The 16,217-nt window shown below is 41.4% G+C and overlaps 1 long non-coding RNA gene across 1 annotated transcript in view; it reads left to right on the plus strand.

Annotated features, from left to right (window-relative positions):
* Positions 1-12,469: 12,469 nt before the first annotated feature.
* LOC117976108 (uncharacterized) overlaps positions 12,470-16,217 on the plus strand; it is a 149,153-nt gene continuing 145,405 nt past the window's right edge. The window contains exon 1 of the long non-coding RNA XR_010110082.1: positions 12,470-16,081. This is a non-coding gene — a long non-coding RNA (uncharacterized LOC117976108). The remainder of the gene's footprint in view (positions 16,082-16,217) is intronic.

Here is a 16,217-nt window from a genome sequence, read left to right on the forward strand (position 1 = left end):
TATGGGGACCCATTGGGCGTACTAGGCCAGTGACGGCACGTATGGGCCCCAAGGCCTTAAGGTGAGTGACAGCAAGTGGAAGGAGGGTGCAGAACGTGGCACTGGGCTGGAATGACTTAGTGGAGTGGGTGAACCCTCTGCTCATTCAGAACTGGCTTTGGGATTGTGACAGGTCCTGAACAGCTTGGAGTACTAAGAAGAGCGCTGGACATGAACTGGAATATGCAGGTTCAAATCCCACCTTTTCACTGCCCAGCTCTGTGACCCTGAGCAAGTGACTCAACCTCTGTGAGCCCCGTGTCCTCTCTGTAAAATGGAGGTATGAATGCCTGTGAGAACAGGGTATGGGGAGGGTTCCTGTATAACACTTCGCCCTGCCCATCTGAATAAAAGGCTGCATTCACCCTTCCTAAGGAAGACCACTTTCCGATGTTGCAGTCTGAAGGTGAGTTTTGAGCCTAAATTCTCTATATAGTCCAATTCTATTAGTTCCAGGTTCAAAGATCTCAGAAGAGATGCCAGCGATTCTGGGTGTAGGCCTCTCCCGCCTTCCCTCCCTTTCTCTCCCGAGAGGGGACATTTCTACACCTCTTCTGGGTGTCCTGAAAGGTCCATGAAGAGTAGGATGTGGCAATGGTGAGGGCAGTGGGCCCAGCCAATGTCTGTGTGGGCAACTGAGGTCTGCAGATGAGCACAGCCAACTGACCTCCCATGAGTGCCGGCACGGTCACAAAGCCCGGTGACTTGTTGATTAAACTGAAGTGCTATTCTTAGTGGCAAGCTGTCATCCAGCCCTTATGAAAAAGGAGATAAATCACTCAGCCAGGATCTAAAAATACTTAGAAACTGACAACCAGCTCTGGGAAGAGCTTGGACCTGGAGCCTGGCCTGGGAAGAACCAAGTAGGGGAAGACCACTTGGTGGAACTTTGCAAGATCACAGAGCCCATGGCACAGACAAATAGTTTTCTGTATTTATGGCTCTTCATTATCTATTGTAATTAAAAATAAAATTTGTAAATATTTTATACTAAGAGTAATAATGGTAAAAGCTGCTTCTAGAATACTTCCAAAATGGCAGATGCTGTCCTAAGCCATTGAGTACATTCTGTGCTTGGACTCTGCAGGGTCTCTGTGGTTGGGTCATGTTACTGTTGCCATTTACAGATGAGGAAACTGAGTCTTGGAGATGAGGAATTTGGGCCACTCTAGTCAGTCTGATCACAGAGGCTAATTATCTGGAATGGTCTGGAAATGGCCTTTGGTTTCCACCCCTCCTCTTTGGCAGCTCAGGGTTGCTTGGTATTATTTTCCCGGTTGTTAACAAGCTGCTTTCTTTCAACTTCTCCAGGGAGAAAATCTTGGTTGCTGGACCTCTCAGGAAAAACTCTCAGTGGTGATTTGATTTTGGGTTTCTTTGTGGAATTTATGCCTCATGTGCAGTTAAGCACATGGTCAGGTTTAAGGAGGTCTGTTTCAATTTGCATAGAGATGGAGCTCTGTTTCCACCAGCCAGGAAGAAAGAGGCATATGGCGGCCTCATTGCTTGTGGATTGGCTCAGCACCAGAAGGCACTATTCCTTGTGGATAATTAGCACAGATGCCTGAACATGGATGCTTTTTATTTTAAAACCATATTAAACATGTTTATTGGCTTTAGCTTTATTTGACCCAATTTGTTGTTCCCTCCTGCATGCTGGGCACCTAGCGTGGTGGAGGGCTCAAAGGCTTTAGGACTGCTCTGCATGGGTTCAATTCTAGCTCATTAGAGTCCCCAGTGACACAGTTACTATGTAGGCATATTCATTTCTGTCCTTTTATATTTTTATTGTAGAGGTTCTTGGAAGAGATAGAAGATGATGGACAGGCTGATCTCAGGCTGCCATCTTGAACTGGAAGCCTATACCTCCCAATGCAGTTTGGATTTCTTTGGTTCTGATATTTTTATTTTATTTTACTCTGATATTTTGTTTATTCGATTTTTTTTTTTTCTTTGAGACGGAGTCTTGCTCCGTCACCCAGGCTGGAGTGCAGTGGCGTGATCACGGCTCACTGCAAGCTCCGCCTCCTGGGTTCACACCATTCTCCTGCCTCCCGAGTAGCTGGGACTACAGGCGCCCACCACCACGCCCGGCTAATTTTATTTATTTATTTATTTGTTTTTTAGTGGAGACAGGGTTTCACCGTGTTAGCCAGGATGGTCTCGATCTCCTGACCTCGTGATCTGCCCACCTTGGCCTCCCAAAGTGCTGGGATTACAGACGTGAGCCACTGCTCCCGGCCTATTTATTTGATTTTTAAAAGAGATAGGGTCTCACTGTGTTGCCCAGGCTGGAGTGCAGTGGTGTGATCATGGCTCACTGTTACCTCAAGCTCCTGGGCTCAAGCCATCCTCCCACCTCAGCCTCCTGACTAGCTGGGACTACGTGTGTGCCACCATGCGTAGCTATTTTTTTTTTTTTTTTGTAGAGATGGTGGTCCTGCTATGTTGCCCAGGGTGATCTCAAACTCCTGGCCTCAAGCAATGGTTCTGATAATTTTTTTACTTACAGGTTCTGTTTTATGGTTATCTTGTTGCCACTTCAAATTCTATGTGAAAGGGCTTGGGGACAAATTAATAAACAAATACCCTAAACAAATACCAAAATGGTGACAGTAGTTTCTTAGTCTGATGACTGGGACTTTTCATGTTGCTGGTTTCTTTGTTCCTTCTCTCCGTAGGCTTTCTGCTCTTACTTCATCTCTTGCTTTCTTTTCTCTAACTCTTACAGAGAAAGACATTTAAAATCAGACTCAAGCATCTTGGAGAAGGGGTTTTGCTTATACTTGGCAGGTTGTTGCTTCCTATGTCTAAGACAGAAGAAAAGGAGGCTTTGAAATGTCATGAAATGTCCGGGAAGGTTTCCTGGATGTCAAGTAGCTGTTTCCTCACATCACGGGAATGAGTGAAGTGTAGAAGGATCAGAAACATACAGATTCAATTTCACTGAAAACCCACACGTGGCTTTAAAGTGTTGGGAAAATATGCCTGGGCCCAAGTCTGATTTGGGTTTAAAAAAGAATGCACACTTGATGGGTTGTGATGGAAAAGTCTAGAGGCCACTGGGTGTATCTGCTCATTCTTCACCAGGACTCTGGGGTCATACATTCCTCCTGGGATGGCTAAAGCCAGGACCTGTTAAAAGGGCATGTCCAGAAACACAGAGCACGAAGACTTAGAGAAATGAGTGTGGAGGAGGGAGTGCCTATCTCTGGGAACATTCTGGTCACATTGGCAGAGCCAGAAAAATACTTCTAAGACAGAAGTATTCTTCTAAGTGTCCAGCCTGGTGCTAGTAAATAGTTGAAGAACAGGGCCAGTTCCATTGTTGTTATTCTCAGATCTGAGAGAATTCTCCTGGTGGTCCAATAATCTGTGTGGAGCTCGCGCCAGGAGCCTGGAAGCTGGCCTCCGTACCCCGACCCCTGCCCCGCCTTAACTCTCCCATTTCATCAGCTATTGTCCAGTTGATTCTACTTAGCAAAGGTCCCTGGAATTGTCCAAATGCCTGTCACCCCCACTGCTACTCCTCTAGTTCAGGCCACCATTACCTCTCACTAGATTGGTCCCCTCACCCTCCACCAACCTTGCTTGCATTCAATCTAATTTCCACAAGATACATGGCGTAAGCTTTCTAGAGCCCACCTCAGCTCCTAGCATTACCCCCTTGAATTTCTTCAGGGGTTGCTTACATGCTTGCAAATTCCCAACATGATATGTGTGGACCTTCACAATTTGGCCTCTTCCTGATTTTATATGTCTTGACAACCTGTTTCCCCCTCATTCCCCTCACCCTCTCAGACCCCTAATATGCTGCAACCATTTTGAACTACTTTCAGCCAATTCCTGGCTGGGGGATCTTGGGGAAGTCAATCAACCTTCCTGTACCTCAGTTTCTTCATTTGTAAAGTGAGGATGGTAGCAGCACCTGCATGGGTTGTTGAGGATAAAATAGGTTCATATATGCCCAGTGCTTCTAGCAGAGCCTGGCACTGACTCTGCCACCTCCTCGTGCCTCTTTGTATGCAGAAACTTTGTACCTGGAACTTCCTCCCACTTTCTTCGGCTTGCTTTTGTAGCGTGGTGATCACCACTTCTGTAGAATGAGCCGCAGGCCATGTTGCATCATAATTGTCTGCATTTCATTCTGTCCATGCACCAGACTAGAAGCTCTTTGAGAGTAGGGACTGGTTTCTCCGTTGCCTTGACACACCATAGTCAATCAATATTTGCTGATATAAAGAAAAAAAAACAGCTCACAAGGAGAGACTATGCCAAATTCCAGGTAGTTGCCTGTACACCCTGGGAAGGTAATATTTCTTTTCATAAATGCACAAATGGTTATTCTTTTTTAATGAACCAAAAGAAAAATTCACCAGGTTGGCATTTGGCAAAAGCCATTTCAACATCTAAAGATATTTCTTGTTCTGGAACTCAGAACGACTTTGCACTTCCAAATGTCATTTGCAAGGTTGCTGGACTGATTAGGTTTGCTCTTAGCCCCTTCCCTGCTCATTTCCTGCCTTGGCTGGTGTTCCTTGAATGGTTCGGCATTCCAACTTGGCCTGAGATGCCAAGGCTCCCTGCTCTGCATTTAGCCTGCATTTCTCCTGGGTCCTGAGGGAAGCTGGGAAATGCACTCTGCATTTTTATCTTATGTGGTTGGGACACAGGGTGGTGTCCCAGGGAGGAGGCACTTTCTTTTGCCCTGGGCCAGCTGTGGTGGCATTTGACATGGCTGAAGGATTCTGTCACTCCAGTTGGCCATGGCTCATTAAAATGCCTGGGCTTGCTGGGAATTGTATTTCCAAATCTGTGCTTCTCACAGGGCCATGGAAACAGATTAGGGTGTGTCTTTCCCAATGTGTCTGATTTGTCCATGGTCACATGAGGTGGAGAGGGGAGGAGGGTGTGTAATGCAGAGAGGTGCTTTGCAAAAGTTTGCACCTGCTATTTCCTTCCGAAAGTGTGCAATCTCTTACCCCTCCCCATCCTGTAGAAATTTCTAGAAAAAAGCACCCCATTTTGTCATTTTTGCATGTTATATGTTATAAAAATTGACTGTAAGATTTTTTAAACACCCAGCTAATAAGCGATGCATACTGTTTCATTTACTTTAATTATGTAAAAGAAGCATGATTTGTCAACAGGTACATCACAAATTATATAATTCATCAGACTTGGTTGAGAAAAACAATCTTAAAACATAGATGGAAGTTTAATTATGTATTAGCATTGAAAATAGGCAAAACCTGTCCTTGTGACCTAATATTGGGAATTCTTGCATTTTGCACTTAAAAATCAACTGGATAATTGGTGTGAATTTTTTTTTCTTTTTTTTCTTTTTGAGACAGCGTCTCGCTGTGTCGCCGGGCTGGAATGCAGTGGCGTGATCTCGGCTCACTGCAACCTCTGCCTCCCAGGTTCAAATGCTTCTCCTTCCTCAGCCTCCTGAGTAGCTGGGACTACAGGCACGCGCCACCACGCCCATCTAATTTTTGTATTTTTAGTAGAGACGGGGTTTCACCATGTTGGCCAGAGTGGTCTCAATTTCTTGACTTTATGATCCGCTCACCTCAGCCTCCCAAAGTGCTGGGATTACAGGCATGAGCCACTGCGCCCGGCCAGTTGGTATGAATTTTTAGTTACATTCTTAAGTATTGAAGAAAAAGAGCGATTTAGGCTACTTGCCATCATTTCTTCAAAGTATCCCATTGCAAGAGTAGATAGCTTAATTTCTAGTAAAGAAAGAAACAAATTGGATATAATTCTCATAGTTTTCTCACATTAATGTGGCTTCTGAAATGTTGGAGACAGCTTGACGGGCCACTAAGGTAAATGAAATTCAGAGATTAAGCTCAAAAAATCTAGGAATAACATTCTCCAAGGTAGTTTTCAACATTTCTGCCAAGAATTAGGAAATTAGACTGTGAACTGGAAGATCTTTGGAAAAATAATTTGACGCTATAGTCAAAAGTCAAAATAGCTTAGCTAAAGTCAAAATTAGGCATAACCTTTGATCCAGCAGTGTTCTTCTAGCCATATGTATTGGAGAATCTTTTGATCATGTGCACTAATACAGGAATGTTCATTGCAGCACTGTTTATAATAGCAAAAAATTGGAAACAGCACGGATGTTTATCAGTGGTAGAATACATTCTGGTATAGTCACACAATGAAATATTATACAGTAGTGAACAGGAAAAATTACAGCCTCATGCATTAACATGAATGAATCTCAGAAAAATAATGTTGAATGAAAAACAAAAGTCATACAGGAATAGATAAGGATGGCTTCATTTATATAAAGATTAAAAACAATCAAAACTAAACAATATATTGCTTAGGGGTATGTGGGTAGTGCATATGTGCATAGATTCCTGTCAGCACTGCCATGTGCTCTGCAGGCCAAGTGAGTGAAGTGAAGAGGGGTAGATTAGGCCTGCATTCTGCCATCTCTCTGTTTCTGACTTTTACTTTCAGAAATGACTTGCCTGGGCCCTTCTGCTCCTCCTGCCTCTCAAGCCAACCCCTGCACTACAGTACAGGCCCAAACAAAGCTGAGAGAGAGAGTGTGTGTGCATGAGAGAGAGATTGAGTGTGTATGTGAAGGGTGACAGGTTTGAGAATGAAAGCAAGATCCAAGCCCACTGGTCCAAGCACACTGGATCCAAGCGCAGTCTTGGCCCTACCTATGTGATTTTAAAAAAAATCGCAAATGTGGACTGGACAACATTTATTGAGCAATTACTATGCTCCTCTCACTGTGCAATGCAATTTCTTCTGTTTCATCTCATTTCATTTTCACTGCCACCCTGCAAGTTCGTGTTGTTGCTGTCATTTTACAGACAAGGAATGCAAAGCTCAGGGATGCCGAGGAATTTATCCAAGATCACTGTGATGGGATGGGAACTTTGGTTTTCAGCCTTTAAATACATTGGTGCAGAAGTCCAAGAAAGATGCTTGGAAAGACCTAGTGGTACGTAGCTTCATGTAAACCATCACCCCTTTGAATAAAAGCTAGGCAATCCCTCTGCCGCATTTTAAGTTATTATTATTATTATTATTTTTGCTCCAGGGTGGAGGGCAAATAAAATGTTAGCAGCCTTCTCTTGCCTTGGCTTTGGAGGCCGACTCCTCTGAGCAGGTGGCTGGTGCTTGCAGATGTGGTTGGACCTGCACATCTGGCACACATTAATCCATGGACAGGACATGCTATTACAGTCCTAATGAAATTTGGGTCTGCTGCATTTCCATAAGCCACCCAAGGAAGCAGGATTCCTGGCATTTTGTCAGAAGTAAAAGCCTGGAAGATATAGAACAATTTCTATCATCATGATGGATTAGGTTATTTTCATCTTGTACAAAGTTACTCCCAATTGAAAAGTTGGAGACAAGATAGCTCTTGATTAAATGAAAATTGTGCCTGACTAGGACATAAATTATGTGGTGGAGCAGCAAAAAAATCTGAATGTGCTTTTATGAGCTCAGTCCCCATCATGGTTTAACTCAGAGAAAAAACCTTTTCCTCCTTTGCAAGGATGTCCACGGCTACATGGTTGAAGCATTTCCCTGAAGGAATACTGTGTGGTTGGAGTTTTGGTAATGGGCATGAGCTGCTTTGGTTAAAAACATTTTCATTCTGTATCTGCATCTCTTTGTTTTGTGCTTTTTAATCCATACAGACCTGTCCCCCACCACACCCACACCCAAAGGTCCTATTTCTATATCTTATGGGGTACATTTGCTTGGCCTGTGACTCTGTGAATTGTCCTCCCATCCTCATCCATCCATCTCATGTTCCCATATATATATGAAGTATACAGTTTCCTCTTTCCCCACCAGCCCATAGGCTAGATAATTGAAGCAGGAGGGGACAACACAGTGAGATGGAACCCACTCTATTCTTCTAGAAATTTGAATTGAGGAGGGAATGGTAGAAAACGAAGTTCAACAAATATTCCTAGTTCTCCTCTTGAATGCATGGTAGGATTGCGCTTCTTGGCTCCATTGTGATTGGAATAATTCTGACCAAAGTCTTGTGAGCAAAAGGGACATGGGTTATTTTGGAGACACACAAGACCCCCAGAAATCTTTTTCCTTTTGGCATGGCAACCCACTGGGGCCCCACAGCAGCTATGATGAGCAGAGGCTCTGCCAACTCCCCATGGACTGCAGAATGAGTTAGAAATAAAACTGTTTCTGAACCACTGAGATGAGATTATTTGTTACTGCAGCATAATCTAGCTGATCCAGACTGATACACAGGGAGAGAGAAAAAATGTGAGTAAGCAAGAGAAGAGAGAAGGATCAAAAGGGAGTTTTCTTAAATCTCGTGGTCTGGAATAGTAATGCATGAACTTGGGAGTGTGGTTGTTGACTTGTTGTCCATTCATGCAGTATGTAACATTTTGAGTCTGACTTCTTTTATTGAGTATAATGCATTTGAGATTTATCTATCTTGTTGCACATATTAAGTTTGTTTCTTTTTATTGCTAATTTGGAATAGGTAGCAGAGAAGGCTATCCCACAGCTCACAATCATTGCACTGTCAACATTTCTACCCTAACCCCTTATAACGCCAAGATATCACTGACACCTTATTTTGCTTTGGCAAAAAAGAGATAGAAATTTTTTACTTTTCAAAAAAGTAAAAAAATCTGGAGGTTTCTGGGTAAGCCATAGAGCATTGCAAAAAATCTGTTTATTTCCAAGCAGACTATGAGGATTGGTTAACAGTAATATTATTGTTGCGGAACAATCAAAGATGGGAGAGACCCAACACAGTGAGTTCAGGAAAGGTCTCTTTATTAAAAGGTGGTCACCTGGCTCAGTAGGACCAGCGTCCAGGAAAGTCTGAGCCCTGGACAAAGAAAGCAGCCACCTTTTAAGCAGTCGGTGGCCGGGAGCTACGTGATGCAGGAAGCATACTTACAGAATCGAGAACGAAGGCAGTTGATGAGTCTTTTACATTTATCTATGCTACGTGTTCCACATCCCTGGGAAACCATGTTTCTGTATCAACCTTGTAACTTTGCAGCTGAGCTAGGGGGGTGAAGCAGGAACTCACCGAGCCTCAAGGAATGTGAAACTGGGGAGTACAGATAGGGCTCGCTGAGCACAGAAGGAAAAACAGGCAGTTAGTGTTCTTCTCCAACTTAGACTACGGGGGGCGCTACACTACACTTAGCTTTTGAAGCAAAAAGTAAAAATTTTTGGTTGTTTTTGATTATACTTGTAAAATTCATGAATTCCTTCTTCATTATGAGTGTGTGTCTCAAACTGCAAAACACAGACTCATGTCTGCCAGGGTTATTTGAAGCTCTTGGTGTATTTTTCTGGAGCTCTTGACTCAAATATTTGGAATAAATGCTTAATACTTTGTATTTAAATCTTTTTAAAAATTAAATTTACAACTCAAATGTAGAAAAGTGCACAAATCACAAATGCATGTATCACCAAGTTTTCAAAAACGGAACACACCCTTGTAACAGACCACTCTGACCAAGAAACAGTTAACTATTCTCTCAAAGGCACCCACTGCCTCAACTCCTAACACCACTGATTGGTTTTGCCTGTGTTTGTGCCTTTTTTTTTTTTTTTTTTGAGATGGAGTCGTGCTCTGTCTCCAGGCTAGAGTGCAGTGGCGTGATCTCAGCTCACTGCAAACTCCACCTCCTGGGTTCAAGCAATTCTCCTGCCGCAGCCTCCCGAGTAGCTGGGACTACAGGCGGGTGCCACCAAGCCCAGCTAATTTTTGTATTTTTAGTAGAGACAGGGTTTCACCATGTTGGCCAGGATGGTCTCGATCTCTTGACCTCATGATCCACCCGCCTCGGCCTCCCAAAGTGCTGGGATTACTGGTGTGAGCCACCGCACCCGGCCACGTGTTTGTGCCTTTTTTTTTTTTTTTTTTTTTTTTGAGATGGAGTCTCGCTCTGTTGCCCAGGCTGGAGTGCAGTGGCACGATCTTGGCTCACTGCAAGCTACCCCTCCCAGGTCCACACAATTCTCCTGCCTCAGCCTCCCAAGTAACTGGGACTACAGGCGCCCGCCACCACGCCTGGCTAATTTTTTTGTATTTTTAGTAGAGACGGGGTTTCACCGTGTTAGCCAGGATGGTCTCCATCTCCTGACCTCATGATCCACCTGCCTCGGCCTCCCAAAGTGCTGGGATTACAGGCGTGAGCCACTGCGCACAGCCGTTTTTGCCTTTTATGAATGAATTCATATATTATGTACGCTTTCGTGTCTAGTTCTATGGCTTAACATTGATTGTGAGTTGTGTAACTATAAGCTGTTTATTCTCATTGCCTTATAGCATTCTGTTGTATAACTGTACCACAATTTATTTATCTGTTCTATAGCTAATGCACATATGGTGGTTTCTGGGGTTTGGCTACTCTGCAGTGCTGTTACATCTTCTGGTGAATATATGTAGGCATTTCTGCTAGGTCTCTGTATCTACTCCCAGTGAAAATGCTGAGCGATAGGGTATACATATGTTCACCTGCAGTGCCTACCACCGAATACTTTTTCAAAGAGGTGTATTGTAATTACTTTTATTTTGAATTTAGATATAGTAAGTTCACTCTTTATTGGTGTACAGTTTATTGTATGGATGTAGCATAGTTTGTTTATTCACTTACACATTGAAGGACATTTGTGTTGCTTTTGATTTTTTGGTGGTATGAATAGTGCTGTTATAAACATTTGTATTTTTGTGTGAACATAAGTTTTTTTTTTTTTTTTTTTTTTGAGATGGAGTCTCACTGTGTCGCCCAGGCTGGAGTGCAGGGCGCAATCTCGGCTCACTGCAAGCTCTGCCTCCCGGGTTCACACCATTCTCTCGCCTCAGCCTCCTGAGTAGCTGGGACTACAGGCGCCCGCCACCACGCCCGGCTAATTTTTTGTATTTTTAGTAGAGACGGGGTTTCACCGTGTTAACCAGGATGGTCTTGATCTCCTGACCTCGTGATTCGCCTACCTCGGCTTCCCAAAGTGCTGGGATTACAGGCGTGAGCCACCGCGCCTGGCCAGTTTTCATTTCTTTAGAGTAAATGTCTACGGGTGGGATTGCTGAGTAATATAATGTGTATTTAACAGCACGAGAAGTTGTTTTCCGGTGTAGCTGTACATCTTGCATTCCCATCAGCAATATATGCATTCACCTGCTCCAATGCTCACCAGCAATCGATACTGTCAGTTTTGTTTTTAGAATTTTAGCCATTCAGTAGCTGTGATGTGGTGTCCCATTGTGGCTACAATTTTCATTCCCCTAATGACTAATGATATTGAGCATCTTTTCATGTGCTCATCTTTTCATTCACAAATCTTTAAAGAAGAATACCCAAGTTTTTTGCCCATTTTTATATTTCATTGTTTTTTTCTTACTGTTGAATTTTGAGAGTACTTCATATGTTCTGCATACAGGTGCTTTCTCAGATACATGCTTTTCAAATATTTTCTCCCAGTATGTAGCTTGTCTTTTCAATCTCTTGTGTTTCTTTGATGAAGTTCAATTCATCAACTTTTTCTTTTATTAATCAAATATTTGGTGTCAAATGCAAGAACCCTCGGCCTCACTCAAAGTCACAAAAACTTTCTCCTATGTTTCCTGCTAAAAGTTTTGTATTTTTACATGTACATTAAGCCTACGATCCATTTTGGGTTAATTTTTATATATGGTTTGAGGCATAGGTTCTTTTTTGCATATGTATGTTTAATTTTTTTAGAACCATTTGTTGGAAACATTATCCTTTCTCTACTTATACCTTTCACTTCTACAAAAAAAAATCACTTGACCATATTTATGTGCTTTTATATATAGATTCTCTAATTTGTTCCATTGATTTCTGTTTTACTAATTTTTCCAATATACATTTCGATTATGGTAGACTCCTACTAAGATTTTAAATTGAGTAGTGTGAATTCTTCAACTTTGTTTTGGCTATTCTAGCCCCTTTGCCTTTCCATATGTATTTTAGAATCATTTGTCTATATTTATTTTAAAAAATGTTTCTGAGAGTTTCATTGTGGTTGCATTAAATCTATAGTTTCATTTAGAAACTATAGGTAATTTCACTATATTAAAGTCTTTTGTTCCATGAGTGTGCTATTACTCTCTATTTAGTCACTTTTTACATCCTTTATTAGAATTTTTAACATCCAGATCTTGCATGTAGTTTCTAGATTTTTACCTGTTTCCTTTTTTCCAGCTGTTGTAAATGATTTAAAAATTTTTAGTTTCCAAAATTTTATTACTAGTATATAGAAATACAATTGATTTTTGTATATTAGCTTTGTATCTTGAAACCCACTGTGTAAACTCAGTGGTTCTATGACTATTTTTGTAGATTCCTTGAGATTTTCTACATTGACAATCTTATTATCTCTGTCTAGGAACAGTTTTATTTCCTCCTTTCCAAGAAGTAAATGCTTTCTTTTCTTGCCATATTGCACTGATTAAGATTCAATGCAATGTTGAATAAAACTAGTCAAAGTGGACTTCCTTTTCTTCTTCCTGATTTTAGGGGGAAAGCATTCAGTCTTTCACTGTTAGATGTAATGTTAGCTGTGATTTTTTTTTTGGAGATGCCCTTTATCAGATTAAGGAATTTCCCTAACATTTCTTGTTTCTGAGAATTTTATTATGAATGAATGTTGAATTTTGTCAAATGCTTTTTGTGCATATACTGATAAGGATTTTATGTTTTTTCTCTTTTAATTTGCTATTATGATAGGTTTTGAATTTCTGAATGTTGAGCCAGCTTTGCATTTTCAGGATAAAGCTTATTTGGTTATGATGCATTATTTTTAAAAATCTATTGCTGGATTTGACTTGCTACTGTTTTGATGAGGATTTCTGCTTCTATGTTCATGAGGGATATTAGTTTATACTTTTCTTGTGCTATCATTTTCTGGTTTTGGTCTCAGGGTAATTCTGGGTTCACAGATAAGTTGGGGAGTTTCCCTCCTTCTTCTCTTTTCAGTAGAGATTGTATAAAACTGGTGACTGCTAGTGAAACTATCTGGACTTGGAGTTTTGTTTGTTTGCTTGTTTTTTTTTTTTTTTTTTTTTTTTGAGACGAAGTATTGCTCTGTCACTCAGGCTGAAGTGCAGTGGTGCAATCTCGGCTCACTGCAAGTTCTGCCTCTGGGTTCATGCCATTCTCCTGCCTCAGCCTTCTGAGTAGCTGGGACTACAGGTGCCTGCCACCACACCCGGTTAATTTTTTGTATTTTTAGTAGAGATGGGATTTCACTGTGTTAGCCAGGATGGTCTTGATCTCCTGACCTTGTGATCCACCCCCCTTGGCCTCTCAAAGTGCTGGGATTATAGATGTGAGCCACCACGCCCGGCCTGTTTGCTTTTTTTTTTACTAAGAATTCAAATTTATTTACTAGCCATAGGGCTACTCAAGTTATCTGTTTCTTCTTGAGTGAGTTTTGGTAGTTTCTATCTTTAAAGAATTGGTTCTTTTTATCTAAGTTGAATTTTTATGCACAGAGTTGTTCAAAATATTTTCTTATTATCTTTTAAACATTCCTCGTGTCTCTAGTGATAGTTTCTCTTTCATTTCTGATATTGTTAGTTGGTATCTTGCCTCTTTTTTTTTTCTTCATCAGCCTGACTAGAATGGTATTATGGACTGAATTGTGTTCCTCCAAATTTATATGTAGAACTCCTAACCCTCAGTACCTCAGAATGGGACTGTATTTGGAGATAATGTCTTTAAAGAGGTAATTAAGGTAAAGTAAATTCATTAGGATGGGACTTAATTGAATATGAATGAGGTCATTCTAAGAAGAGGAAATTAAAACCAGACCACTTAGAGGAAAGACCATGTAAAGACAAGGGGAGAAGATGACCATCTGCAAACCAAGGGGAGAGGCCGCAAAAGAAAGCAACCTTGCTCTCACCTTGATCCCAGACTTCTAGACTCCAGAATAGTGAGAAAATAAGTTTCTGTTGTTTAAGCTACACAGTCTGTGGTACTTTGTTATGCGGCCCTAGCAAACTGATACAAAGTTTACTAATTTAATTGACCCCTAAAAAAAACCTAGCATTTGTTTTTACTGGTTTTCTCTATTGTTTTGTTTTCAATATTACGATTTTTATTCTTGTTATTTCATTCTTTTGCTTATTTTGGGTTTATTTTGCTCTTCTTTTCTAATTTCATAATGTGGAAGCTGAATTTGAGACCTTTCTTTTTTCCTAATATTTCCATTTAATGCTATATTTTTTCCCTCTATACTACTTTAGCTCCATCTCAAATTTTTACATGTAATTGCATTTTCAATTCAGTTCAAAATATTTTCTAATTCCTTTTAAGATTTTTCTCTTTGAAGCAGGGATTACTTGAATGTTAAATTTCCAGGTATTTGTTTTGTTTTTTTTAACACATCTTTCTGATATTGATTTCTACTATAATTCCATTATGGTTAAAGAATGTACTTTTGTATTATTTTAATTATTTTAAATTTGTTAATGATTTATTTATAACTCACAGTAAGGCCTATCCTGGTAAATATCCTGTGTGCACTTACAATAATGTGTATTCTGCTCTTCTTAGATAGAGCATGTGATTAATATTAATTAGGTCAGTATGACTGATGGTGTTATTAATATCTTCTATATCTTTCTAATTTTCTACCTATTTGTTCTATTGGTTATGGAGAGGAAAATGTTACAATATCCAACTGTAATTGTAGATTTGTCTATATCTCATTTTGGTTTTTATCAGTTTGGCTTCATGTATTTTGAGGCTATGTAGTTAGGTACAGATTTATTTGGGATTGTTATGTCTTACTGGATTAGATCTTTCACTATTATATAATGTCTCTCCTTATTTCTGGTAATTTTCCTCATTATAAAGTCTACTTTGTGTTATATTAAAATAGCCACATACAGATTTCTTTTTTTCTTTTCTTTTTTTTGAGACGAAGTCTCACACTGTTGCCGGGGCTGGAGTACAATGGTGCGATCTCGGCTCACTGCACCGGAGTGAGCTCCGCCTCTCAGGTTCAAGTGATTCTCCTGCCTCAGCCTCCCGAGTAGCTGGGACTACAGGCGCCCGCCACCACGCCTGGCTAATTTTTTGTATTTTTAGTAGAGACGGGGTTTCACCGTGTTAGCCCAGATGGTCTTGATCTCCTGACCTCGTGATTCGCCCACCTTGGCCTCCCAAAGTGCTGGGATTACAGGCGTGAGCCATCGTGCCCGGCCATGCCCAGCTAATTTTTTTGTGTGTGTTTTTAGTAGAGATGGGATTTCACTATGTTGGCCAGGCTGGCCTTGAACTCCTGACCTCATGATCCGCCTGCCTTGGCTTCCCAAAATGCTGGGATTACAGGCATGAGCCTCCGCACCCAGCCCAGATTTCTTTTTTGAGACGGAGTTTTACTCTCATTGCCCAGGCTGGAGTGCAATGTCGTGATCTCGGCTCACAGAAACCTCCGCCTCCCGGGTTCAAGCCATTCTCCTGCCTTAGCCTCCAGAGTAGGTAGGATTACAGGCATGTGCCACCACGCCCGGCTAATTTTGTATTTTTAGTAGAGACCAGGTTTCTCCATGTTGGTCAGGCTGGTCTTGAACTCCAGACCTCAGGTGATCCGCCCGCCTCAGCATCCCAAAGTGCTGGGATTACAGGCGTGAGCCACTGCGCCAGGGCCAGATTTCTTTTAATTAGTACTTGCATTATATGTATTTTCATCTGTTTATTTTAAATTTAGCTATACCATTATTTTTATTATTTATTTATTTATTTATTTGAGACAGGATCTAGCTCTGTTGCCCAAGCTGGAGTGCAGTGGTGTGTTCACAGCTCGCTCACTGCAGCCTCAACCTCCCAGGCTCAAACAATCCTCCTGCCTCAGGCTTCCAAGTAGCTGAGACTACAGACATGTGCACAATGCCTGACTAATATTTTTCTATTTTTTGTAGAGATGAGGATCTCACTATGTTGCCCGGGCTGGTCTTGAATTCTTGAGCTCAAGTGATCCTCCAACCTTGGCCTCCCAAAGTGATGGAATTACAGGCGTGAGTCACTGCACCTGGCTGATACCATTATTTTTAAAGTTGGTTTCTTATAGATGACATAAAATTGGATCTCCCCTCCCCTACATTCAATCTGACAGTTTCTGACTTTGCATTGATGTGTTTAAACCACTTACAT

This window comes from Pan paniscus, chromosome 16 (assembly GCF_029289425.2).
Source record: "Pan paniscus chromosome 16, NHGRI_mPanPan1-v2.0_pri, whole genome shotgun sequence".
NCBI classification, from domain to species: domain Eukaryota; kingdom Metazoa; phylum Chordata; class Mammalia; order Primates; family Hominidae; genus Pan; species Pan paniscus.